This window comes from Dendrobates tinctorius, unplaced genomic scaffold (genome assembly GCF_039654945.1).
Source record: "Dendrobates tinctorius isolate UK_male_01 unplaced genomic scaffold, ASM3965494v1 ptg000048l, whole genome shotgun sequence".
In the NCBI taxonomy this organism is placed as follows: domain Eukaryota; kingdom Metazoa; phylum Chordata; class Amphibia; order Anura; family Dendrobatidae; genus Dendrobates; species Dendrobates tinctorius.
The window spans coordinates 6,897,363-6,920,000 of record NW_027361716.1 but is presented as its reverse complement, the minus strand read 5'-3'; the positions used below and the strand labels follow the sequence as shown (position 1 = coordinate 6,920,000).

General features: G+C 38.4%; 8 non-coding genes across 8 annotated transcripts; 7 read left to right on the top strand and 1 right to left on the bottom strand.

The window, feature by feature from the left end:
• The first annotated feature begins 1,231 nt into the window (after window positions 1-1,231).
• Window positions 1,232-1,303, top strand: TRNAE-UUC (transfer RNA glutamic acid (anticodon UUC)). The gene has a single exon. It is a non-coding gene; the product is annotated as a tRNA-Glu (tRNA).
• Window positions 1,304-6,187: 4,884 nt separating this feature from the next.
• On the top strand, window positions 6,188-6,269 carry TRNAS-UGA (transfer RNA serine (anticodon UGA)). Its single transcript has one exon. It is a non-coding gene; the product is annotated as a tRNA-Ser (tRNA).
• A 652-nt stretch (window positions 6,270-6,921) lies between these two features.
• On the top strand, window positions 6,922-6,993 carry TRNAQ-UUG (transfer RNA glutamine (anticodon UUG)). Its single transcript has one exon. It is a non-coding gene; the product is annotated as a tRNA-Gln (tRNA).
• A 1,654-nt stretch (window positions 6,994-8,647) lies between these two features.
• Window positions 8,648-8,719, top strand: TRNAQ-UUG (transfer RNA glutamine (anticodon UUG)). The gene has a single exon. It is a non-coding gene; the product is annotated as a tRNA-Gln (tRNA).
• Window positions 8,720-9,650: 931 nt separating this feature from the next.
• Window positions 9,651-9,732, top strand: TRNAS-UGA (transfer RNA serine (anticodon UGA)). Its single transcript has one exon. It is a non-coding gene; the product is annotated as a tRNA-Ser (tRNA).
• Window positions 9,733-13,055: 3,323 nt separating this feature from the next.
• TRNAF-AAA (transfer RNA phenylalanine (anticodon AAA)) lies at window positions 13,056-13,137 on the top strand. The gene has a single exon. It is a non-coding gene; the product is annotated as a tRNA-Phe (tRNA).
• A 1,640-nt stretch (window positions 13,138-14,777) lies between these two features.
• TRNAS-UGA (transfer RNA serine (anticodon UGA)) lies at window positions 14,778-14,859 on the top strand. The gene has a single exon. It is a non-coding gene; the product is annotated as a tRNA-Ser (tRNA).
• A 4,063-nt stretch (window positions 14,860-18,922) lies between these two features.
• On the bottom strand, window positions 18,923-19,004 carry TRNAS-AGA (transfer RNA serine (anticodon AGA)). Its single transcript has one exon. It is a non-coding gene; the product is annotated as a tRNA-Ser (tRNA).
• Between the last annotated feature and the right edge of the window lie 3,634 nt (window positions 19,005-22,638).

The following is a 22,638-nucleotide window of genomic DNA, read 5'->3' as shown; positions in this document are numbered from 1 at the left end:
CTGACAAGGATTTGAAGCCAAAATGGCTTCAGGAAGTGTTTTTGATTTTTCTCTAAGCCATCTTTTCTTGTGTTTTCCAGAATTTCCTAAAGTGCCTTATAAACATTTTTGGTGGTGTTTTTCTAAAAATTCTTTTCGGCGTCTTTTGAATGTGTTTTGTGGCTTTTTTTGTAGCACACAAAAGTCAATCAGGACCCTTTATAGGGTCTTTCGAACCTTACCGTTGACTTGTATTATAGGTATGGAGCTGTTCAAAGTAAAAAACAGCTGAAGATTGATATGGTAATTTCAGTTAACGGCTGGACATTTTTGGAAACTTGAGATGGTTAATAGACGCTCCAAAGCCTGATCAAATGAACATCAAGTCTTTTTTACTTGGAAATGATTATGTTCAGTCTTCTCAGCATTTTTGGATTATTTTTAAAGATGTTTTTGGAGCTGACTAACTCCAAATCCACATTATGAAGAGGGAAAAGCTTTAAACTGTGAATGGTTCCCATTGATGATGACTTTAAATCAGATTTTTGCATTTTACTGAGACCTTGTATTTTCTTTTCATTTTCTGAGATGTCTTCCAGAGGGTTGATCACTGAGCTTGATCATGGTGCTATTAGAAAACATGTGTGAAACTCATAACAGCTTGACGTCCGAGTAGTCGTGGCCGAGTGATTAAGGCGATGGACTAGAAAAACATTGGGGTCTCTCCGCGCAGGTTCAAATCCTGCCGACTACGTCTATGTTTCAATAACTTTTTGACCTTTTATCTTTGTTGTTCAATTTGCATGTTTACTAGTCTATTCCCCATGACAGTGATCTGTGATGGAGCGAGTTTCTAGGACCAAACTGACTTTATCTTTGACTGTTCTTTAGATAATCTATTCTGGAGCAACATTACATGTGCGACTTGCTGCTAATCAAAAGAAGCACCGTGGGTGCCATCAGGTAAGAGGTTTTTCTCTTGATCTTGTCCAGCAGCCACAGACCGCTGTCCTGGCTAATGGACTGGGACATGCACTTTGATTTGCACAAACCTTAAATTATCTCTCAGATGAAGCCTTTTACCATGCAATGCTAATCTTTATCAACTACTGGATGAACAGTTTTCTAACAGTATAAGTTTTGCAATTTATTTTTTTCACACTTTTTCCAAGTAACAGATACAGCAATCTTTTTACTAGCCACTTTTCATCAACATTTCAAACTGTCCTAGCTGTGATATCGTGGAAATGTTGGTTCCATGGTGTAATGGTTAGCACTCTGGACTTTCAATCCTGTGATCTGAGTTCAAATTTCAGTGGAACCTGGGCACACATTTCGTTTTTTCCATCTGCACTCAGATCGACGATGCCCAATGTTTATGATGAAACAAGCAATTTAAAATCCACATAATAAAAGACAAAAAAAGAGTTCAAGGATTCATGGAATACCATGGTCAAAGCTGTCAATCAAGTAGGATTAGCAAAAATTAAAATTGTCTATGTCATACCAAGCAATCTCATACTCTGTGACTTGAGTCAATATTCACATAACACTCTTTCCAAGTGGGTGAATCTGACAAGGATTTGAAGACAAAATGGCTTCAGGAAGTGTTTTTGATTTTTCTCTAAGCCATCTTTTCTTGTGTTTTCCAGAATTTCCTAAAGTGCCTTATAAACATTTTTGGTGGTGTTTTTCTAAAAATTTTTTTGGGCGTCTTTTGAATGTGTTTTGTGGCTTTTTTTGTAGCACACAAAAGTCAATCAGGACCCTTTATAGGGTCTTTCGAACCTTACCGTTGACTTTTATTATAGGTATGGAGCTGTTCAAAGTGAAAAACAGCTGAAGATTGATATGGTAATTTCAGTTAACCGCTGGACATTTTTGGAAACTTGAGATGGTTAATAGACACTCCAAAGCCTGATCAAATGAACATCAAGTCTTTTTTACTTGGAAATGATTATGTTCAGTCTTCTCAGCATTTTTGGATTATTTTTAAGGATGTTTTTGGAGCTGACTGACTCCAAATCCACATTATGAAGAGGGAAAAGCTTTAAACTGTGGATGGTTCCCATTGATGATGACTAGTGTTGAGCATTCCGATACCGCAAGTATCGGGTATCGGCCGATACTTGCTGTATCGGAATTCCGATACCGACTTCCGATATTTTTTCAATATCGGAATTCGGCATCGGAATCGGAAGTTCCAAGTTGATTGACAGCCTGACGTCATCATGATGCGCGGTGTGTGCGCATCATGATGCGCCGTCATTTCGGGCCTTCCGGGGGTCTCTGCCGGCCTGCCGTGGGGCTGTGTGGACTGCCCGGGGTCTGTACCGGCCTGCCGGGGGGCTGTGCCGGCCTGCCGGTGGTCTGTGCACCCTGTGGGGGTCTGTACCGGCCTGCCGGGGGGCTGTGCCGGCCTGCCGGTGGTCTGTGCACCCTGTGGGGGTCTGTACCGGCCTGCCGGGGGGCTGTGCTGGCCTGCCGGTGGTCTGTGCACCCTGTGAGGGTCTGTACCGGCCTGCCGGGGGGCTGTGCCGGCCTGCCGGGGGGCTGTGCTGATGTCCGGGGGTCTGTGCAAGCATCGTCCAATGGGACTACAAGTCCCATCTGGCGATGCCTGCTACTATGACAGTGATTGACACATTAGCCAATGATGGGACAGTAGTAGTCCCATCATCCGGCTAATGTGTTAAATGTTAAAAAAAAAAAAAAAAAAATACTACATACATACATACTACATGCATGCTACATACATACTACATGCTACATACATACATGCTACATACATACTACATATATACTACATGCATGCTACATACATACTACATGCTACATACATACTACATGCTACATACATACTACATATATACTACATGCATGCTACTTACATACTACATGCTACATACATACTACATGCATGCTACATACATACTACATGCATGCTACATACATACTACATGCTACATACTACATGCTACATACATACTACATATATACTACATGCATGCTACATACATACTACATGCTACATACATACTACATATATACTACATGCATGCTACATACATACTACATATATACTACATGCATGCTACATACATACTACATGCTACATACATACTACATGCATGCTACATACATACTACATGCATGCTACATACATACTACATGCTACATACATACTACATGCTACATACATACTACATATATACTACATGCATGCTACATACATACTACATGCTACATACATACTACATATGTACTACATGCATGTTACACACATACTACATGCTACATACATACTACATGCATGCTACATACATACTACATGCTACATACATACTACATGCTACATACATACTACATGCTACATACATACTACATATATACTACATGCATGCTACATACATACTACATGCTACATACATACTACATATATACTACATGCATGCTACATACATACTACATGCTACATATATACTACATGCTACATACATACTACATATATACTACATACATGCTACATACATACTGCATGCTACATACATACTACATGCATGCTACATGCATGCTACATACATACTACATACATACTACATACATACTACATGCATGCTACATGCATGCTACATACATACTACATACATACTACATACATACTACATGCATGCTACATGCATGCTACATGCTACATACATACTACATACATACTACATGCTACATACATGCTACATACATACTACATACATACTACATGCTACATACATACTACATATACACTACATGCATGCTACATACATACTACATGCTACATACATACCACATACATACTACATACATGCTACATACATACTACATATATACTACATGCATGCTACATACATACTACATATATACTACATGCTACATATATACTACATGCTACATGCATGCTACATACATACTACATACATACTACATGCTACATACATACAACATATATACTACATACATACAATACATTCATACAATACATACATAGACATACAGTACATATAACATAGAGTAACATACTTACCAATACTTGTCACATTGTTCCCTGAAGCCATTGTCTTTTCCGGAATAAATATTAACATAACAAACCACAAAAATACTCACCCACGATCCGAAGCAGTCCACGAGTGTGTCCCACGACGATCTTGGGTAGAGAACTGCAGCATCAGATGATGCTGCCGTTCTCTACGGGCTGCAGGAATCCAATGACAGAAGGTAGGTATCCTTCTGCACTGTATTCCTCCGCCACTTAAAAAAAAAAAAGTCCCTAGTCTCACTTTATGCCATTGCTGCGTGGGAAATTCCCACACAGCAATGGCATAAAGTGAGACTAGGGACTTTTTTTTTTTAAGTGGCGGAGGAATACAGTGCGGAAGGATACCTACCTTCCGTCATTGGATTCCTGCAGCCCGTAGAGAACGGCAGCATCATCTGATGCTGCAGTTCTCTACCCAAGATCGTCGTGGGACACACTCGTGGACTGCTTCGGATCGTGGGTGAGTATTTTTGTGGTTTGTTATGTAAATATTTATTCCGGAAAAGACAATGGCTTCGGGGAACAATGTGACAAGTATTGGTAAGTATGTTACTCTATGTTATATGTACTGTATGTCTATGTATGTATTGTATGAATGTATTGTATGTATGTAGTATATATGTGGTATGTATGTAGCATGTAGTATGTATGTAGTATGTATGTAGCATGCATGTAGTATATATGTAGCATGCATGTAGTATATATGTAGTATGTATGTAGCATGTATGTAGTATGTATGTGGTATGTATGTAGCATGTAGTATGTATGTAGCATGCATGTAGTATATATGTAGTATGTATGTAGTATGTATGTAGCATGTAGCATGCATGTAGCATGCATGTAGTATGTATGTAGTATGTATGTAGCATGCATGTAGTATGTATGTAGTATGTATGTAGCATGCATGTAGTATATATGTAGTATGTATGTAGTATGTAGCATGCATGTAGTATATATGTAGTATGTAGTATGTAGCATGCATGTAGTATATATGTAGTATGTATGTAGCATGTAGTATGTATGTAGCATGCATGTAGTATATATGTAGTATGTATGTAGCATGTAGTATGTATGTAGCATGCATGTAGTATATATGTAGTATGTATGTAGCATGTAGTATGTATGTAGCATGCATGTAGTATATATGTGTTATGTATGTAGCATGTAGCATGCATGTAGTATGTATGTAGTATGTATGTAGTATGTATGTGGTATGTATGTAGTATGTATGTAGTATGTATGTAGTATATATGTGGTATGCATGTAGCATGTAGTATGTATGTAGCATGCGGTATGTATGCAGCATGCATGTCTTATATATGTAGTATGTATGTAGTATATATGTAGTATGTATGTTGCATGTAGTATATATGTAGTATGAATGTAGCATGTATGTAGTATGTAGTATGTATGTAGTATGCATGTTGAATGTATGTAGCATGTATGTAGCATGTAATTTTTTATTTTTTTTTTTACATTCAACACATTAGCCGGATGATGGGACTACTACTGTCCCATCTTTGGCTAATGTGTCAATCACTGTCATGGTAGCAGGCATCGCCCGATGGGACTTGTAGTCCCATCGGACGATGCCTGCACAGCCCCCCGAAGCCTGCACAGCCCCCCGGCAGGCCGGCACAGCCCCCCGGCAGGCCGGCACAGCCCACCGGAGCCTGCACAGACCACCGGCAGGCCGGCACAGCCCCCCGGCAGGCCGGCACAGACCACCGGAGCCTGCACAGACCCCCTGGCAGGCCGGCACAGCCCCCTGAAAGGCCCGTACAGACCCCAGAGAGGCTGTACAAGGGAAAAACAGGGTTTTTCTTATTCCGATACCGGAAGTCCCATAGACTTGAATGGGACTTCCGGTATCGGAATCGGCGATACCGATACTTTTTTTAAAGATCGGCCGATCCATTCCGATCCGATATTTTGAAGTATCGGACGGTATCGCTCAACTCTAATGATTACTTTAAATCAGATTTTTGCATTTTACTGAGACCTTGAATTTTCTTTTCATTTTCTGAGATGTCTTCCAGAGGGTTGATCACTGAGCGTGATCATGGTGCAATAACTTGGTGCAATAGTTTTCTAATAAGAAAACATGTGTGAAGCTCATAACAGCTTGACATCCGAGTAGTTGTGGCAGAGTGGTTAAGGCGATGGACTTGAAATCCATTGGCGTCTCCCCGCGCAGATTCAAATCCTGCCGACTACGTCTGTTTTAATAGCTTTTTGACCTTTTATCTTTGTTGTTCAATTTGCATGTTTACTAGTCTATTCCCCATGACAGTGATCTGTGATGGAGCGAGTTTCCAGGACCAAACTGATTTTATCTTTGACTGTTCTTTAGATAATCTATTCTGGAGCAACATTACATGTGCGACTTGCCGCTAATCAAAAGAAGCACCGTGGGTGCCATCAGGTAAGAGGTTTTTCTCTTGATCTTGTCCAGCAGCCACAGACCGCTGTCCTGGCTAATGGACTGGGACATGCACTTTGATTTGTACAAACCTTAAATTATCTCTCAGATGAAGCCTTTTACCATGCAATGCTAATCTTTATCGACTACTGGATGAACAGTTTTCTAACAGTATAAGTTTTGCAATTTATGTTTTTCACACTTTTTCCAAGTAACAGATACAGCAATCTTTTTACTAGCCACTTTTCATCAACATTTCAAACTGCGCTAACTGTGATATCGTGGAAATGTTGGTAAATTTGTGGAATGAAAGGTTATAAGATATCAATTTATCATTGTGTATGATTGCAGATTTGCACTGCAGCTTTGGAGCCTGTTTTCGCCATCGTTCACGATTTCATATGCTTTATTCAGCACAACAAGCTGCAGCCATGACTGAGTCATGGTTGGTTCCATGGTGTAATCGTTAGCACTCTGGACTTTGAATCCTGTGATCTGAGTTCAAATCTCAGTGGAACCTGGGCACACATTTCAATTTTTCCATGTGCACTCAGATCGACGATGCCCAATGTTTATGATGAAACATGCAATTTAAAATCCACATAATAAAAGACAAAAAAAGGGTTCAAGGATTCATGGAATACCATGATCAAAGCTGTCAATCAAGTAGGATTAGCAAAAATTAAAATTGTCTATATCACTCATTGTCTATGTCATACCAAGCAATCTCATACTCTGTGACTTGAGTCAATATTCACATAACACTCTTTCCAAGTGGGTGAATCTGACAAGGATTTGAAGCCAAAATGGCTTCAGGAAGTTTTTTTTTAATTTTTCTCTAAGCCTTCTTTTCTTGTGTTTTCCAGAATTTCCTAAAGTGCCTTATAAACATTTTTGGTGGTGTTTTTCTAAATATTCTTTTCGGCGTCTTTTGAATGTGTTTTGTGGCTTTTTTTGTAGGACACAAAAGTCAATCAGGACCCTTTATAGGGTCTTTCGAACCTTACCGTTGACTTGTAGTATAGGTATGGAGCTGTTCAAAGTGAAAAACAGCTGAAGATTGATATGGTAATTTCAGTTAACCGCTGGACATTTTTGGAAACTTGAGATGGTTAATAGACGCTCCAAAGCCTGATCAAATGAACATCAAGTCTTTTTTACTTGGAAATGATTATGTTCAGTCTTCTTAGCATTTTCGTATTATTTTTAAGGATGTTTTTGGAGCTGACTGACTCCAAATCCACATTATGAAGAGGGAAAAGCATTAAACTGTGAATGGTTCCCATTGATGATGACTTTAAATCAGATTTTTGCATTTTACTGAGACCTTGTATTTTCTTTTCTTTTTCTGAGATGTCTTCCAGAGGGTTGATCACTGAGCTTGATCATGGTGCTATTAGAAAACGTGTGTGAAACTCATAACAGCATGACGTCTGAGTAGTCGTGGCCGAGTGGTTAAGGCGATGGGATAGAAATCTTTTGGGGTCTCCCCGCGCAGGTGCAAATCCTGCCCATTACGTCTATGTTTAAAATAACTTTTTGACCTTTTATCTTTGTTGTTCAATTTGCATGTTTACTAGTCTATTCCCCATGACAGTGATCTGTGATGGAGCGAGTTTCTAGGAACAAACTGACTTTATATTTGACTGTTCTTTAGATAATCTATTCTGGAGCAACATTACATGTGCGACTTGCCGCTAATCAAAAGAAGCATCGTGGGTGCCATCAGGTAAGAGGTTTTTCTCTTGATCTTGTCCAGCAGCCACAGACCGCTGTCCTGGCTAACGGACTGGGACATGCACTTTGATTTGCACAAACCTTAAATTATCTCTCAGATGAAGCCTTTTACCATGCAATGCTAATCTTTATCGACTACTGGATGAACAGTTTTCTAACAGTATAAGTTTTGCAATTTATTTTTTTCACACTTTTTCCAAGTAACAGATACAGCAATCTTTTTACTAGCCACTTTTCATCAACATTTCAAACTGCGCTAGCTGTGATATCGTGGAAATGTTGGTAAATTTGTGGAATGAAAGTTTATAAGATATCAATTTACCATTGTGTATGATTGCAGATTTGCACTGCAGCTTTGGAGCCTGTTTTCGCCATCGTTCACGATTTCATATGCTTTATTCAGCAAAACAAGCCGCAGCCATGACTGTGTCATTGTTGGTTCCATGGTGTAATGGTTAGCACTCTAGACTTTGAATCTGGTGATCTGAGTTCAAATCTCAGTGGAACCTGGGCACACATTTCGATTTTTCCATCTGCACTCAGATCGACGATGCCCAATGTTTATGATGAAACAAGCAATTTAAAATCCACATAATAAAAGACAAAAAAAGAGTTCAAGGATTCATGGAATACCATCGTCAAAGCAGTAGGATAAGGATCAAGTAGTATTAGCAAAAATTAAAATTGTCTATGTCATACCAAACAATCTCATACTCTGTGAATAGAGTCAATATGCACATAACACTCTTTCCAAGTGGGTTAATCTGACAAGTATTTGAAGCCAAAATGGCTGCAGGAAGTGTTTTCGATTTTTCTCTAAGCCATCTTTTCATGTGTTTTCCAGAATTTCCTAAAGTGCCTTATAAACATTTTTGGTGGTGTTTTTCTAAAAATTCTTTTCGGCGTCTTTTGAATGTGTTTTGTGGCTTTTTTTGTAGCACACAAAAGTCAATCAGGACCCTTTATAGGGTCTTTCGAACCTTACCCTTGACTTGTATTATAGGTATGGAGCTGTTCAAAGTGAAAAACAGCTGAAGATTGATATGGTAATTTCAGTTAACTGCTGGACATTTTTTGGAAACTTCAGATGGTTAATAGACGCTCCAAAGCCTGATCAAATGAACATCAAGTCTTTTTTACTTGGAAATGATTATGTTCAGTCTTCTCAGCATTTTCTGATTATTTTTAAGGACGTTTTTGGAGCTGACTGACTCCAAATCCACATTATGAAGAGGGAAAAGCTTTAAACTGTGAATGGTTCCCATTGATGATGACTTTAAATCAGATTTTTGTATTTTACTGAGACCTTGTATTTTCTTTTCATTTTCTGAGATGTCTTCCAGAGGGTTGATCACTGAGTGTGATCATGGTGCAATAACTTGGTGCAATAGTTTTCTAATAAGAAAACATGTGTGAAGCTCATAACAGATTGACATGCGAGTAGTCGTGGCCGAGTGGTTAAGGCGATGGACTTGAAATCCATTGGGGTCTCCCCGCGCAGGTTCAAATCCTGCCGACTACGTCTATGTTTCAATAACCTTTTGACCTTTTATCTTTTTTGTTCAATTTGCATGTTTACTAGTCTATTCCCCATGACAGTGATCTGTGATGGAGCGAGTTTCTAGGACCAAACTGACTTTATCTTTGACTGTTCTTTAGATAATCTATTCTGGAGCAACATTACATGTGCGACTTGTCGCCAATCAAAAGAAACACCGTGGGTGCCATCAGGTAAGAGGTTTTTCTCTTGATCTTGTCCAGCAGCCACAGACCGCTGTCCTGGCTAATGGACTGGGACATGCACTTTGATTTGCACAAACCTTAAATTATCTCTCAGATGAAGCCTTTTACCATGCAATGCTAATCTTTATCGACTACTGGATGAACAGTTTTCTAACAGTATAAGTTTTGCAATTTATTTTTTTCACACTTTTTCCAAGTAACAGATACAGCAATCTTTTTACTAGCCACTTTTCATCAACATTTCAAACTGCGCTAGCTGTGATATCGTGGAAATGTTGGTAAATTTGTGGAATGAAAGGTTATAAGATATCAATTTACCATTGTGTATGATTGCAGATTTGCACTGCAGCTTTGGAGCCTGTTTTCGCCATCGTTCACGATTTCATATGCTTTATTCAGCAAAACAAGCCACAGCCATGATTGTGTCATGGTTGGTTCCATGGTGTAATGGTTAGCACTCTGGACTTTGGATCCAGTGATCTGAGTTGAAATCTCAGTAGAACCTGCGCACACATTTTGATTTTTCCATCTGCACTCAGATCGACGATGCCCAATGTTTATGATGAAACAAGCAATTTAAAATACACATAATAAAAGACAAAAAAAGAGTTCAAGGATTCATGGTCAAACCTGTCAATATCACTCATTGTCTATGTCATACCAAGCAATCTCATACTCTGTGGCTTGAGTCAATATTCACATAACACTCTTTCCAAGTGGGTGAATCTGACAAGGATTTGAAGCCAAAATGGCTTCAGGAAGTGTTTTTGATTTTTCTCTAAGCCATCTTTTCTTGTGTTTTCCAGAATTTCCTAAAGTGCCTTATAAACATTTTTGGTGGTGTTTTTCTAAATATTCTTTTCGGCGTCTTTTGAATGTGTTTTGTGGCTTTTTTTTGTAGCACACAAAAGTCAATCAGGACCCTTTATAGGGTCTTTCGAACCTTACCGTTGACTTGTAGTATAGGTATGGAGCTGTTCAAAGTGAAAAACATCTGAAGATTGATATGGTAATTTCAGTTAACCGCTGGACATTTTTGGAAACTTGAGATGGTTAATAGACGCTCCAAAGCCTGATCAAATGAACATCAAGTCTTTTTTACTTGGAAATGATTATGTTCTGTCTTCTCAGCATTTTCGGATTATTTTTAAGGATGTTTTTGGAGCTGACTGACTCCAAATCCACATTATGAAGAGGGAAAAGCTTTAAACTGTGAATGGTTCCCATTGATGATGATGACTTTAAATCAGATTTTTGCATTTTACTGAGACCTTGTATTTTCTTTTCATTTTCTGAGATGTCTTCCAGAGGGTTGATCACTGAGCTTGATCATGGTGCTATTAGAAAACGTGTGTGAAACTCATAACAGCTTTATGTCCGAGTAGTCGTGGCAGAGTGGTTAAGTTGATGGACTAGAAATCCATTGGGGTCTCCCCGCGCAGGTTCAAATCCTGCCGACTACGTCTGTTTTAATATCTTTTTGACCTTTTATCTTTGTTGTTCAATTTGCATGTTTACTAGTCTATTCCCCATGACAGTGATCTGTGATGGAACGAGTTTCCAGGACCAAACTGATTTTATCTTTGACTGTTCTTTAGATAATCTATTCTGGAGCAACATTACATGTGCGACTTGCCGCTAATCAAAAGAAGCACCGTGGGTGCCATCAGGTAAGAGGTTTTTCTCTTGATCTTGTCCAGCAGCCACAGACCGCTGTCCTGGCTAATGGACTGGGACATGCACTTTGATTTGTACAAACCTTAAATTATCTCTCAGATGAAGCCTTTTACCATGCAATGCTAATCTTTATCGACTACTGGATGAACAGTTTTCTAACAGTATAAGTTTTGCAATTTATGTTTTTCACACTTTTTCCAAGTAACAGATACAGCAATGTTTTTACTAGCCACTTTTCATCAACATTTCAAACTGCCCTAACTGTGATATCGTGGAAATGTTGGTAAATTTGTGGAATGAAAGGTTATAAGATATCAATTTATCATTGTGTATGATTGCAGATTTGCACTGCAGCTTTGGAGCCTGTTTTCGCCATCGTTCACGATTTCATATGCTTTATTCAGCACAACAAGCCGCAGCCATGACTGAGTCATGGTTGGTTCCATGGTGTAATCGTTAGCACTCTGGACTTTGAATCCAATGATCTGAGTTCAAATATCATTGGTACCTGGGCACACATTTCAATTTTTCCATGTGCACTCAGATCGACGATGCCCAATGTTTATGATGAAACAAGCAATTTAAAATCCACATAATAAAAGACAAAAAAAGGGTTCAAGGATTCATGCAATACCATGATCAAAGCTGTCAATCAAGTAGGATTAGCAAAAATTAAAATTGTCTATTTCACTCATTGTCTATGTCATACCAAGCAATCTCATACTCTGTGACTTGAGTCAATATTCACATAACACTCTTTCCAAGTGGGTGAATCTGACAAGGATTTGAAGCCAAAATGGCTTCAGGAAGTGTTTTTGATTTTTCTCTAAGCCATCTTTTCTTGTGTTTTCCAGAATTTCCTAAAGTGCCTTATAAACATTTTTGGTGGTGTTTTTCTAAATATTCTTTTCGGCGTATTTTGAATGTGTTTTGTGGCTTTTTTTGTAGCACACAAAAGTCAATCAGGACCCTTTATAGGGTCTTTCGAACCTTACCGTTGACTTGTAGTATAGGTATGGAGCTGTTCAAAGTGAAAAACAGCTCAAGATTGATATGGTAATTTCAGTTAACCGCTGGACATTTTTGGAAACTTGAGATGGTTAATAGACGCTCCAAAGCCTGATCAAATGAACATCAAGTCTTTTTTACTTGGAAATGATTATGTTCAGTCTTCTCAGCATTTTCGTATTATTTTCAAGGATGTTTTTGGAGATGACTGACTCCAAATCCACATTATGAAGAGGGAAAAGCATTAAACTGTGAATGGTTCCCATTGATGATGACTTTAAATCAGATTTTTGCATTTTACTGAGACCTTGTATTTTCTTTTCTTTTTCTGAGATGTCTTCCAGAGGGTTGATCACTGAGCTTGATCATGGTGCTATTAGAAAACGTGTGTGAAACTCATAACAGCTTGACGTCTGAGTAGTCGTGGCCGAGTGGTTAAGGCGATGGGCTAAAAATCCATTGGGGTCTCCCCGCGCAGGTGCAAATCCTGCCGACTACGTCTATGTTTAAAATAACTTTTTGACCTTTTATCTTTGTTGTTCAATTTGCATGTTTACTAGTCTATTCCCCATGACAGTGATCTGTGATGGAGCGAGTTTCTAGGACCAAACTGACTTTATATTTGACTGTTCTTTAGATAATCTATTCTGGAGCAACATTACATGTGCGACTTGCCGCTAATCAAAAGAAGTATCGTGGGTGCCATCAGGTAAGAGGTTTTTCTCTTGATCTTGTCCAGCAGCCACAGACCGCTGTCCTGGCTAATGGACTGGGACATGCACTTTGATTTGCACAAACCTTAAATTATCTCTCAGATGAAGCCTTTTACCATGCAATGCTAATCTTTATCGACTACTGGATGAACAGTTTTCTAACAGTATAAGTTTTGCAATTTATTTTTTTCACACTTTTTCCAAGTAACAGATACAGCAATCTTTTTACTAGCCACTTTTCATCAACATTTCAAACTGTCCTAGCTGTGATATCGTGGAAATGTTGGTAAATTTGTGGAATGAAAGGTTATAAGATATCAATTTACCATTGTGTATGATTGCAGATTTGCACTGCAGCTTTGGAGCCTGTTTTCGCCATCGTTCACGATTTCATATGCTTTATTCAGCACAACAAGCCGCAGCCATGACTATGTCATGGTTGGTTCCATGGTGTAATGGTTAGCACTCTGGACTTTGAATACTGTGATCTGAGTTCAAATATCAGTGGAACCTGGGCACACATTTCGATTTTTCCATCTGCACTCAGATCGACGATGCCCAATGTTTATGATGAAACAAGCAATTTTTAAATCCACATAATAAAAGACAAAAAAAGAGTTCACATAATAAAAGACAAAAAAAGAGTTCAAGGATTCATGGTCAAAGCTGTCAATATCACTCATTGTCTATGTCATACCAAGCAATCTCATACTCTGTGACTTGAGTCAATATTCACATAACACTCTTTCCAAGTGGGTGAATCTGACAAGGATTTGGCTTCAGGAAGTGTTATTGATTTTTCTCTAAGCCATCTTTTCTTGTGTTTTCCAGAATTTTCTAAAGTGCCTTATAAACATTTTTGGTGGTGTTTTTCTAAAAATTCTTTTCGGCGTCTTTTGAATGTGTTTTGTGGCTTCTTTTGTAGCACACAAAAGTCAATCAGGACCCTTTAAAGGGTCTTTCGAACCTTGCCGTTGACTTGTATTATAGGTATGGAGCTGTTCAAAGTGAAAAACATCTGAAGATTGATATGGTAATTTCAGTTAACCGCTGGACATTTTTGGAAACTTGAGATGGTTAATAGATGCTCCAAAGCCTGATCAAATGAACATCAAGTCTTTTTTACTTGGAAATGATTATGTTCAGTCTTCTCAGCATTTTCGGATTATTTTTAAGGATGTTTTTGGAGCTGACTGACTCCAAATCCACATTATGAAGAGGGAAAAGCTTTAAACTGTGAATGGTTCCCATTGATGATGACTTTAAATCAGATTTTTGCATTTTACTGAGACCTTGTATTTTCTTTTCATTTTCTGAGATGTCTTCCAGAGGGTTGATCACTGAGCGTGATCATGGTGCAATAACTTGGTGCAATAGTTTTCTAATAAGAAAACATGTGTGAAGCTCAAAACAGCTTGACATCCGAGTAGTCGTGGCCGAGTGGTAAAGGCGATCGACTTGAAGTTCATTGGGGTCTCCCCGCGCAGGTTCAAATCCTGCCGACTACGTCTATGTTTCAATAACTTTTTGACCTTTTATCTTTTTTGTTCAATTTGCATGTTTACTAGTCTATTCCCCATGACAGTGATCTGTGATGGAGCGAGTTTCTAGGACCAAACTGACTTTATCTTTGACTGTTCTTTAGATAATCTATTCTGGAGCAACATTACATGTGCGACTTGTCGCCAATCAAAAGAAACACCATGGGTGCCATCAGGTAAGAGGTTTTTCTCTTGATCTTGTCCAGCAGCCACAGACCGCTGTCCTGGCTAATGGACTGGGACATGCACTTTGATTTGCACAAACCTTAAATTATCTCTCAGATGAAGCCTTTTACCATGCAATGCTAATCTTTATCGACTACTGGATGAACAGTTTTCTAACAGAATAAGTTTTGCAATTTATTTTTTTCACACTTTTTCCAAGCAACAGATACAGCAATCTTTTTACTAGCCACTTTTCATCAACATTTCAAACTGCGCTAGCTGTGATATCGTGGAAATGTTGGTAAATTTGTGGAATGAAAGGTTATAAGATATCAATTTACCATTGTGTATGATTGCAGATTTGCACTGCAGCTTTGGAGCCTGTTTTCGCCATCGTTCACGATTTCATATGCTTTATTCAGCAAAACAAGCCGCAGCCATGATTGCATCATGGTTGGTTCCATGGTGTAATGGTTAGCACTCTGGACTTTGGATCCAGTTATCTGAGTTGAAAGCTCAGTAGAACCTGGGCACACATTTTGATTTTTCCATCTGCACTCAGATCGACGATGCCCAATGTTTATGATGAAACAAGCAATTTAAAATACACATAATAAAAGACAAAAAAAGAGTTCAAGGATTCATGGAATACCATGGTCAAAGCTGTCAATCAAGTAGCATTAGCAAAAATTAAAATTGTCTGTCACTCATTGTCTATGTCGTACGAAGCAATCTCATACTCTGTGACTTGAGTCAATATTCACATAACACTCTTTCCAAGTGGGTGAATCTGACAAGGATTTGAAGCCAAAATGGCTTCAGGAAGTGTTTTTGATTTTTCTCTAAGCCATCTTTTCTTGTGTTTTCCAGAATTTCCTAAAGTGCCTTATAAACATTTTTGGTGGTGTTTTTCTAAAAATTCTTTTCGGCGTCTTTTGAATGTGTTTTGTGGCTTTTTTTGTAGCACACAAAAGTCAATCAGGACCCTTTATAGGGTCTTTTGAACCTTACCCTTGACTTTTATTATAGGTATGGAGCTGTTCAAAGTGAAAAACATCTGAAGATTGATATGGTAATTTCAGTTAACCGCTGGACATTTTTGGAAACTTGAGATGGTTAATAGACGCTCCAAAGCCTGATCAAATGAACATCATGTCTTTTTTACTTGGAAATGATTATGTTCAGTCTTCTCAGCATTTTCGGATTATTTTTAAGGATGTTTTTGGAGCTGTCTGACTCCAAATCCACATTATGAAGAGGGAAAAGCTTTAAACTGTGAATGGTTCCCATTGATGATGACTTTAAATCAGATTTTTGCATTTTACTGAGACCTTGTATTTTCTTTTCATTTTCTGAGATGTCTTCCAGAGGGTTGATCACTGAGCTTGATCATGGTGCTATTAGAAAACATGTGTGAAACTCATAACAGCTTGACGTCCGAGTAGGCGTGGCCGAGTGGTTAAGGCGATGGACTAGAAATCTATTGGGGTCTCCCCGCTCTGGTTCAAATCCTGCAGACTACGTCTATGTTTCAAAAACTTTTTGACCTTTTATCTTTGTTGTTCAATTTGCATGTTTACTAGTCTATTCCCCATGACAGTGATCTGTGTTGGAGCGAGTTTCTAGGACCAAACTGACTTTATCTTTGACTGTTCTTTAGATAATCTATTCTGGAGCAACATTACATGTGCGACTTGCCGCTAATCAAAAGAAGCACCGTGGGTGCCATCAGGTAAGAGGTTTTTCTCTTGATCTTGTCCAGCAGCCACAGACCGCTGTCCTGGCTAATGGACTGGGACATGCACTTTGATTTGCACAAACCTTAAATTATCTCTCAGATGAAGCCTTTTACCATACAATGCTAATCTTTATCGACTACTGGATGAACAGTTTTCTAACAGTATAAGTTTTGCAATTTATTTTTTTCACACTTTTTCCAAGTAACAGATACAGCAATCTTTTTACTAGCCACTTTTCATCAACATTTCAAACTGCACTAGCTGTGATATCGTGTAAATGTTGGTAAATTTGTGGAATGAAAGGTTATAAGATATCAATTTACCATTGTGTATGATTGCAGATTTGCACTGCAGCTTTGGAGCCTGTTTTCGCCATCGTTCACGATTTCATATGCTTTATTCAGCAAAACAAGCCGCAGCCATGACTGTGTCATGGTTGGTTCCATTGTGTAATGGTTAGCACTCTGGACTTTGAATCCTGTTATCTGAATTTAAAACTCAGTGGAACCTGGGCACACATTTCAATTTTTCCATCTGCACTCAGATCGACGATGCCCAATGTTTATGATCAAACAAGCAATTTAAAATCCACATAATAAAAGACAAAAAATGAGTTCAAGGATTCATGGAATACCATCGTCAAAGCAGTAGGATTAGGATCAAGTAGGATTAGCAAAAATTAAAATTGTCTATGTCACTCATTGTCTATGTCATACCAAACAATCTCATACTCTGTGACTTGAGTCAATATTCACATAACATGAAAAAAGACTTGATGTTCATTTGATCAGGCTTTGGAGCGTCTATTAACCATCTGAAGATTCCAAAAATGTCCAGCGGTTAACTGAAATTACCATATCAATCTTCAGCTGTTTTTCACTTTGAACAGCTCCATACCTATAATACAAGTCAAGGGTAAGGTTCGAAAGACCCTATAAAGGGTCCTGATTGACTTTTGTGTGCTACAAAAAAAGCCACAAAACACATTCAAAAGACGCCGAAAAGAATTTTTAGAAAAACACCACCAAAAATTTTTATAAGGCACTTTAGGAAATTCTGGAAAACACAAGAAAAGATGGCTTAGAGAAAAATCAAAAACACTTCCTGAAGCCATTTTGGCTTCAAATCCTTGTCAGATTCACCCACTTGGAAAGAGTGTTATGTGAATATTGACTCAAGTCACAGAGTATGAGATTGCTTGGTATGACATAGACAATGAGTGACATAGACAATTTTAATTTTTGCTAATCCTACTTGATTGACTGCTTTGACCATGGTATTGCATGAATCCTTGAACTCTTTTTTGGTCTTTTATTATGTGGATTTTAAATTGCTTGTTTCATCATAAACATTGGGCATCGTCGATCTGAGTGCAGATGGAAAAATTGAAATGTGTGCCCAGGTTCCACTGAGTTTTGAATTCAGATAACAGGATTCAAAGTCCAGAGTGCTAACCATTACACCATGGAACCAACCATTACACAGTCATGTCTGCGGCTTGTTGTGCTGAATAAAGCATATGAAATCGTGAACGATGGCGAAAACAGGCTCCAAAGCTGCAGTGCAAATCTGCAATCATACACAATGGTAAATTGATATCTTATAGCCTTAAATTCCACAAATTTACCAACATTTCCACGATATCACAGCTAGGACAGTTTGAAATGTTGATGAAAAGTGGCTAGTAAAAAGATTGCTGTATCTGTTACTTGGAAAAAGTGTGAAAAAAATAAATTGCAAAACTTATACTGTTAGAAAACTGTTCATCCAGTAGTTGATAAAGATTAGCATTGCATGGTAAAAGGCTTCATCTGAGAGATAATTTAAGGTTTGTGCAAATCAAAGTGCATGTCCCAGTCCATTAGCCAGGACAGCGGTCTGTGGCTGCTGGACAAGATCAAGTGAAAAACCTCTTACCTGATGGCACCCACGGTGCTTCTTTTGATTAGTGGCAAGTCGCACATGTAATGTTGCTCCAGAATAGATTATCTAAAGAACAGTCAAAGATAAAGTCAGTTTGGTCCTAGAAACTCGCTCCATCACAGATCACTGTCATGGGGAATAGACTAGTAAAGATGCAAATTGAACAACAAAGATAAAAGGTCAAAAAGTTATTGAAACATAGACGTAGTCGTCAGGATTTGAACCTGCGCGGGGAGACCCCAATGGATTTCTAGTCCATCGCCTTAACCACTCGGCCACGACTACTCGGACGTCAAGCTGTTATGAGTTTCACACATGTTTTCTAATAGCACCATGATCAAGCTCAGTGATCAACCCTCTGGAAGACATCTCAGAAAATGAAAAGAAAATACAAGGTCTCAGTAAAATGCAAAAATCTGATTTAAAGTCATTATCAATGGGAACCATTCACAGTTTAAAGCTTTTCCCTCTTCATAATGTGGATTTGGAGTCAGTCAGCTCCAAAAACATCTTTAAAAATAATCCAAAAATGCTGAGAAGACTGAACATAATCATTTCCAAGTAAAAAAGACTTGATGTTCATTTGATCAGGCTTTGGAGCGTCTATTAACCATCTCAAGTTTCCAAAAATGTCCAGCGGTTAACTGAAATTACCATATCAATCTTCAGCTGTTTTTCACTTTGAACAGCTCCATACCTATAATACAAGTCAACGGTAAGGTTCGAAAGACCCTATAAAGGGTCCTGATTGACTTTTGTGTGCTACAAAAAAAGCCACAAAACACATTCAAAAGACGCCGAAAAGAATTTTTAGAAAAACACCACCAAAAATGTTTATAAGGCACTTTAGGAAATTCTGGAAAACACAAGAAAAGATGGCTTAGAGAAAAATCAAAAACACTTACTGAAGCCATTTTGGCTTCAAATCCTTGTCAGATTCACCCACTTGGAAAGAGTGTTATGTGAATATTGACTAAAGTCACAGAGTATGAGATTGCTTGGTATGACATAGACAATGAGTGACATAGACAATTTTAATTTTTGCTAATCCTACTTGATTGACAGCTTTGACCATGGTATTCCATGAATCCTTGAACTCTTTTTTTGTCTTTTATTATGTGCATTTTAAATTGCTTGTTTCATCATAAACATTGGGCATCGTCGATCTGAGTGCAGATGGAAAAATCGAAATGTGTGCGCAGGTTCCACTGTGATTTGAATTCAGATAACAGGATTCAAAGACCAGAGTGCTAACCATTACACCATGGAACCAACTATTACACAGTCATGTCTGTGGCTTGTTGTGCTGAATAAAGCATATGAAATCGTGAACGATGGCGAAAACAGGCTCCAAAGCTGCAGTGCAAATCTGCAATCATACACAATGGTAAATTGATATCTTATAACCTTTCATTCCACAAATTTACCAACATTTCCACGATATCACAGCTAGGACAGTTTGAAATGTTGATGAAAAGTGGCTAGTAAAAAGATTGCTGTATCTGTTACTTGGAAAAAGTGTGAAAAAAATAAATTGCAAAACTTATACTGTTAGAAAACTGTTCATCCAGTAGTTGATAAAGATTAGCATTGCATGGTAAAAGGCTTCATCTGAGAGATAATTTAAGGTTTGTGCAAATCAAAGTGCATGTCCCAGTCCATTAGCCAGGACAGCGGTCTGTGGCTGCTGGACAAGATCAAGAGAAAAACCTCTTACCTGATGGCACCCACGGTGCTTCTTTTGATTAGCGGCAAGTCGCACATGTAATGTTGCTCCAGAATAGATTATCTAAAGAACAGTCAAAGATAAAGTCAGTTTGGTCCTAGAAACTCGCTCCATCACAGATCACTGTCATGGGGAATAGACTAGTAAACATGCAAATTGAACAACAAAGATAAAAGGTCAAAAACTTTTTGAAACATAGACGTAGTCAGCAGGATTTGAACCTGCGCGGGGAGACCCCAATGGATTTCTAGTCCATCTCCTCAACCACTCGGCCACGACTACTCGGACGTCAAGCTGTTATGAGTTTCAAACATGTTTTCTAATAGCACCATGATCAAGCTCAGTGATCAACCCTCTGGAAGACATCTCAGAAAATGAAAAGAAAATACAAGGTCTCAGTAAAATGCAAAAATCTGATTTAACGTCATCATCAATGGGAACCATTCACAGTTTAAAGCTTTTCCCTCTTCATAATGTGGATTTGGAGTCAGTCAGCTCCAAAAACATCTTTAAAAATAATCCAAAAATGCTGAGAAGACTGAACATAATCATTTCCAAGTAAAAAAGACTTGATGTTCATTTGATCAGGCTTTGGAGCGTCTATTAACCATCTCAAGTTTCCAAAAATGTCCAGCGGTTAACTGAAATTACCATATCAATCTTCAGCTGTTTTTCACTTTGAACAGCTCCATACCTATAATACAAGTCAACGGTAAGGTTCGAAAGACCCTATAAAGGGTCCTGATTGACTTTTGTGTGCTACAAAAAAAGCCACAAAACACATTCAAAAGACGCCGAAAAGAATTTTTAGAAAAACACCACCAAAAATGTTTATAAGGCACTTTAGGAAATTCTGGAAAACACAAGAAAAGATGGCTTAGAGAAAAATCAAAAACACTTACTGAAGCCATTTTGGCTTCAAATTCTTGTCAGATTCACCCACTTGGAAAGAGTGTTATGTGAATATTGACTAAAGTCACAGAGTATGAGATTGCTTGGTATGACATAGACAATGAGTGACATAGACAATTTTAATTTTTGCTAATCCTACTTGATTGACAGCTTTGACCATGGTATTCCATGAATCCTTGAACTCTTTTTTTGTCTTTTATTATGTGCATTTTAAATTGCTTGTTTCATCATAAACATTGGGCATCGTCGATCTGAGTGCAGATGGAAAAATTGAAATGTGTGCCCAGGTTCCAATGAGACTTGAATTCAGATAACAAGATTCAAAGTCCAGAGTGCTAACCATTACACCATGGAACCATCCATTACACAGTCATTGCTGCGGCTTGTTGTGCTGAATAAAGCATATGAAATCGTGAACGATGGCGAAAACAGGCTCCAAAGCTGCAGTGCAAATCTGCAATCATACACAATGGTAAATTGATATCTTATAACCTTTCATTCCACAAATTTACCAACATTTCCACGATATCACAGCTAGGACAGTTTGAAATGTTGATGAAAAGTGGCTAGTAAAAAGATTGCTGTATCTGTTACTTGGAAAAAGTGTGAAAAAAAATAAATTGCAAAACTTATACTGTTAGAAAACTGTTCATCCAGTAGTTGATAAAGATTAGCATTGCATGGTAAAAGGCTTCATCTGAGAGATAATTTAAGGTTTGTGCAAATCAAAGTGCATGTCCCAGTCCATTAGCCAGGACAGCGGTCTGTGGCTGCTGGACAAGATCAAGAGAAAAACCTCTTACCTGATGGCTCCCACGGTGCTTCTTTTGATTAGTGGCAAGTCGCACATGTAATGTTGCTCCAGAATAGATTATCTAAAGAACAGTCAAAGATAAAGTCAGTTTGGTCCTAGAAACTCGCTCCATCACAGATCACTGTCATGGGGAATAGACTAGTAAACATGCAAATTGAACAACAAAGATAAAACGTCAAAAACTTTTTGAAACATAGACGTAGTCAGCAGGATTTGACCCTGCGCGGGGAGACCCCAATGAATTACTAGTCCATCGCCTTAACCACTCGGCCACGACTACTCGGACGTCAAGCTGTTATGAGTTTCACACATGTTTTCTAATAGCACCATGATCAAGCTCAGTGATCAACCCTCTGGAAGACATCTCAGAAAATGAAAAGAAAATACAAGGTCTCAGTAAAATGCAAAAATCTGATTTAACGTCATCATCAATGGGAACCATTCACAGTTGAAAGCTTTTCCCTCTT